Here is a 6,000-nt window from a genome sequence, read left to right as displayed (position 1 = left end):
AAAGAAAAAAAAAGTTACAACTTCTGTACATCAAAAGACATTATCAAGAAAGTGAAAAGACAATGTGAAAGATGATGAAATCACAAGGCTTCCTTGTCTGAGATGAGAACTGTTTGCAAAGGCTTCTCTAAAACCCATCAGAAACCCCTCCTGTCCTTCATGTGCTTATTACAACTCCTGCTTTGCATGTATGCACAGGTTTCTGTTACAAGGTTTATCACTAGACCTTTAGAACTGCAGTAATTGAAGGGCCAGCCCGTGGCTTACTTGGGAGACTGTGGTGCTGATAGCACCAAGGCCACGGGTTTGGATCCTATGTAGGGATGGCCGGTTAGCCCACTTGGGAGAGCGTGGTGCTGACAACACCAAGCCAAGGGTTGAGATCCCCTTACCGGTCATCTTAAAAAAAAAAAAAAGAACTGCAGTAATTCAGATCAGAGGCTCTGAGGAGCATCTTGCCCAGTAACAGCATCTCAGCAGATGAACTGACAGCAAGTCTGACTTTGAGCCTGTGAAACCAAAGAATTGTTTCTAAGCAGCTTACACAAACCTCACGCTTTTTGCTAATAAAAACCTTGTCTTACCTTCTCTCACCAAATGCATTTGTGGTTTGTAATGGTAGGCACTCCGGATTATAATCCAATTTTCTATTCCTGAATAAACTCAACATGTTTGGAAATATATATTTGTTTCTAATGTGTTTTTACTAGGTTAATAATGGCTAACCAACAGGCACAGTTGCGATTATGCACGATGAATAAGCTCTCGAAATCTGCTGTACAAGAATGTTCCTATAATTATCAAAACTGCATTATACATTTAAAAATTTGTTGAGGTTTGACTTCATGTGATATGTTCTTACCACCATAAAATAAAAATAAAAAGTAAAAAGATAAACCAGAAAATGGGAGAAAATATTTGCAAATCATATATCTGATAAGGGCTGAGTGCTCACAACTCAATAACAATTTAACAATATGCAAAGGAGTTGAAAAGACATTTCTCCAAAGTTATACAAATGGCCAATAAGCACATGAAAAGATGTTGACATCATTAGTCATTAGGGAAATACAAACCCAAACCACGATGAGGCACCCCTTCACACCCTCTAGGATAGCTAGAATTAAAAAAACAGAAAATATCAACGTTGGTGAAGATGTGGAGAAATAGAAACCCTCCCTCATAGGTTGCTGGTGGGGATGTGAAATGTGTACTGCTCTGAAAACAATCTGGCAATTTCTCAAAAAGTTAAACCAATAATTACCATATGACCTGCAATTCCATTCCTAGGTATCTACCTAAGAGAATGAGAATACAACACCCACACGGATTTATACATGAATGTTCATAGCAGCACGATTTATAATAGCCTAATGTCCATCACCCGATGAATGAATAAACACCTTGTGGTATGTCCATGCAGTGGAATATTACTCAGCCTTGAAAAGAAATGAAGATAATACTACAACTTGGATGAACTTAAGAGAACGTTATGCTGAGAAAGAACACAGACTCAAAAGATCACATGACTGCTTTTTTGTGAATAACCAGAACAGGCAAATCCATAGAGACAGAAATCAGATTAGTAGTTTGCCAGGGGCTGGGGGGAGGGGGAACTGGAGAATTTTTACTTAAAGGGTGTGGGATGTTCTTCTGGGGTGATGGAAAAGGTTTGAAACTAGACAGAGGTGGTTGTTGTGAATGCATTGTGAATGCACTAATTGCCCCTCAATTGTTCACTTTAGAATGGTTAATTGCATATGATGTGAATTTCATGTCAATTATACTTAAAAGGTAGAGAAATTTTCCCAGCTGGAGTCAGAGAGGGAAGATGCGAGTATTGCAGAAAGGTCAGAAAGATACTGTGTTCCTGGCTTCAAAGACTGAGGAAGGGGCCACTAGCCGAGGGCTGCGGGTGCCTCTAGGAGCTGGGAAAGGAGCACACGTGTCCTCCTCTGGAGGCTTCGGGAGGAACCAGCCCTGCCCATGCCTTGACTTTAGCCCAGTGAGGCCCAGGTCCGACCCCTGACCTCCAGAACTGTGAGCGAATACATTCATACTGCCTAAGCCAAAAAAATTAATTTAGGTAGAAGAGTGACACTGGTCTTCATTTTTGCAAATTCTGCATGTCTGGCTTAGCAGAAGACTGCTGGACTCTCATATCTGCTTCTTATTTTTTTGGATGGCTGGCCGGTGCAGGGATCGAACCCTTGACTTTGGTGTTATCAGCACCACCTCTAACCAACTGAGCTAACCAGCCAGCCCTTCATGTCTGTTTCTTTGTTCAACCTGTTTCTATAGGTTGTTTTGATTGCCGTATAGGAAGAAAACCCAGCCTCACACAGATAAAAAAGAGAGGAAGACATTAATAGTCTTTTAAGATTATTATGGGTATTCTTATTTGTCCTACATCCAAACTGAACAAGGATGTTTAGGAAGCCTGGGCGGTCTCTGTCCTATTCTGGTCTATTAAAATCCACTGCTCTCCCTTGCACCTTGAATGCATCTTTTACCTGTGGATCGTTTTGGCCTTGAGGACCCCCTGAAATGATCTCAGGGACCCCCCACTCCAAAGGAAGTTCACTCCCACCTTTAAGGAACCCAGGCTTTGAATCTTGTTTTGGCCACCTGCCACCAGGGTGAGCTCTGACTCTGCCCTGGCCACTCTCTGCCTCGGTGTTCTCACCTGTGCAATGGAGTCATTTATTGCTATACCTGGGCCTGAGCCAGAACTCTGTCTGCGGGGTGGGGTTAGCCCCACCTGCTTGACAAGCAACCCAGTTCTCCCTGGGGGGCAGCGGACCCCAAACACAGGGAGGGAGCTGTCTTTTGGGTTTGGGCCCCCACTCCCAGGAGGATTTGTGAAAGGATGTGGGAAGAGAGAGGGAGAGAGAATGCCCTGACCTTTTCATTTATTTATTTATTTATATTACTTTTTTTTTTTTTTACATTCTAAGATGTTGTGGAACAGTTGGGGGGGGAGAGGGGAAGGGAGAGAGAAATAGGGTGGGAGGAGGAGGAAGGATGGGGAGTGTGGTTGAGGCCCATGGCATCCCTCTTCGGGCAGGGGAGGCCAGGGGGATTCCAGCAGCAACTTGGTCATTGCAGAGCTGGATGCAAATGTCAGGGGGTGTGGCTGAAGCCCTTGGCCCCCCCTCTGCCCTGGCTCAGGAGCCGGGGGCACTTCTGATGATGGCTCGGTGGTTATTGCTGAGAACGCCCTGCCCTTACCTACCATTTACTTGCTCCTCAGCAGCTAGAGCAGTGGCCACGGGGCCTTTGCACATGCTGTTCTCAGTAGATGGCCCCTTTGTGAGCTTAATAATGGCTCCCAAAGATGTCCATGTCCTTATCCCTGGAATCTGTGAAAGGGGACTTCACAGATTTTATTTATTTGTTTGGTAGCCGTCTGGTACAGGGATTGAATCCTGGACCTTGGTAATTAGCATCATGCTCTAACCAACTGAGCTAACTGGCCAGCCTTGCAGATGGGTTTTTAAATTAAGGATCTTGAGTTGGGGAGATCCTCCTGGATTGTCCGGGAGGGCCCTAGCTGTTGTGACTGGGCTCCTTCAAAGAGGAAGGCAGAGGGAAATCTGACACAGACACAGCGGAGATGGCTGTGGGCAAACAGAGACAGAATTTGGAGTGATGTGGCCACAAGCCAAGGAACGCTGGCAGCCAACAGAAGCAGGAAGAGGCAGGGACGGATTATGCCCTGGAGCCTCCAGAGTGAGGCCACACCTGGGTTTTGGCCTGGTGACACTGACAGCAGCCACAGGAGATGGATACAGCCCTTCTTGGCTCAGCATTTAATGAAGTCCCTGGCTCCCACATTCCATTCTGCATCTGCCCGTTTCTCCCCCTCCCCATCAGAGCTGGCCTGGGTCCCTGCCCAGCCTCCCTGGCCTCCTGGTCACTTCTGCCCATAGCCCCTTCTCCATGGGGAGCTTTGTAAAAACCCTGGCTGAGTCGCGGCTCTATCCCTCTCTGGGCCTTGGTTTCCTCCTTTGGCAGTGTGGCAGGGTGGCCCAGTCTGTGACCTCTGAGCACCACTGGTGTCCAGCAGGCAGGCAGGTAAGGCCCAGCTCCTGGGCTCAACCTCTTGCTCAGTTTGAGTGGCAAGGATTTCCTTGGAGCCTCTTTGTGGGGCACGTGGCCTGTGCCCAGATAAAGGCCCTGGCAGGATGCGTCTGGGAGTTCCTCTGGGTCATCCCACCCCAGCTGGGGCAAGTGTGGGGAAGCACAGGGCTCCAGATGCAGACCCGTCGGTCCCCAAACATACCCACATCCAAGGGTATTAAACGGTGGCCATAGTGCCACACAGTGTGTGATTCTCTTTACATGAAATGTCCAGAACAGGCCAATCCACAGAGACAGAAAGTGGACTTGTGGTGGCTGGGGGCTGGTGAAGGGGATGAGGAGTGGCTGCTGATGGGGACAGGATTGCTTTTTGGGGTGATGGAATGTTCTGGAACTAGATAGTGATGGTGGTTTCACAGTATTGAGAATGTGCTAAATGCCACTCAATGTACCACTAAAAATGGTTAATTTTATGTTATGTGAGTTTCACCTGAATTAAAAAAAAGTGACCAGGCCCTTCACGTAGCTCTGGGTTTTGCTGAAACACCCTCAGCAGCCTGATCTGGCCCAGGCCTCTCTCCAGTGTCTCTGCTGGCCCTTCATCTCCTGTCTGTTCTCCCTCCAGGCCTTTGTCCTTACTGGTCCCTCTGCTAGGGACACCCCTCCTCCTGCTGGGCTGGCTGACTGCTGCTTCCTCTCCAGGTTTCTGATCAGAGAAGGCCCTACCTCCTGGTCCCCATCGAGGCCCTGGTTCCCTGGTTCGAGCTCCCCCCTTGGGCTGGGAGCAACATGAGGCGCTGGACACCCAGTGCCCAAAAATGAATGAATGAATGAGGAGTGAGGTTTTCGAGAAATCCCTTAGGGTAATCAGAGACTCAGTAGGATGGGAGAAAAGGGTAGGGCCGTCACCCCCAAACTGAGTGACTATCCGTGGTCCCCGAACCAGCTGCACCTCCTCAGCTCCCCCCACCCCTACGCAGCCTCTGCCCTTTCCCCTTGTGGCCACCTGCTTACCTGGACACCTCATCTGGGAAAGGCACCTCGTCTGATGTCAGAGAAGGGAGGAAGTGTATAGCCAGGTAGGATCATACCTGCTTGTTCCTGCAATCAACTGAGTCGTGACATTGTACAGTGACATGTGACACTTGCCTTGGTATCTTTGTCACTAGCAGGTCCCAAAGTCCCCAGAAGTAGATGACTCTTGACCCTGAAGTGGGAGGTTTGACTCTGACCCCTCCAGGAGCATAGTCCCCCAATTCTTCTGCAGCTGGAGGAGGGACGAGAGTCCCTTGCAACGGGACAGGGTGGTCACTCACTACAGGGCACAAGGTCAGGCCTCAGACCTCTTACTCGCTGTCTGACTGTGGGCAAGCCATGTCTCCTCTCCAGGCCTCAGTCTCCCTCTCGGTAGCATGGGGATTGTGCCAGGTTGGGCACAGGCTATTACTGCTATTTTATTGTCATTATTATAGTCACTTGCTGGATAGGTTTGATTCCAGAGAGGCCTGGGGGCAGGAAAGGAGCCTGAATGACAGAGAGGCAGAGTCGGAGGGGACCTTAGGAAGAGCCCAGCCAGTCCCCTATACTGCAGATGGGTGACCAGAGCAAAAGCCTGGCGCCATGTCCCTTTGCAAATGGACAAAAGGCACAAACCTCCCCTTTAAGTTATAGTTTTTATTTCACATAAAAATCCCCCAAAGCTCATGGAGACGATGTCTTAACATCCCAACAGTAACCATAATGCTGTTTCTGTTTTTAAAAACTTCAAAACTTATTGTCAGAAGGATAAGCATGTGAACTGTGACATTGGGGGAGGGGCTAGGGCACAACCATGTGTCACAAGAGAGAAATCCAACACAACTTGATGACGAGGACTTGGGGTCTGTTGCATTTTGGCCAAAACTGTCCCCCCAGATA

The sequence above is a fragment of the Cynocephalus volans genome, chromosome 10 (assembly GCF_027409185.1).
Source record: "Cynocephalus volans isolate mCynVol1 chromosome 10, mCynVol1.pri, whole genome shotgun sequence".
Classification (NCBI taxonomy): Eukaryota; Metazoa; Chordata; class Mammalia; order Dermoptera; family Cynocephalidae; genus Cynocephalus; species Cynocephalus volans.
The sequence above is the reverse complement of the archived record's forward strand: the minus strand, read 5'-3'. Positions refer to the sequence as shown.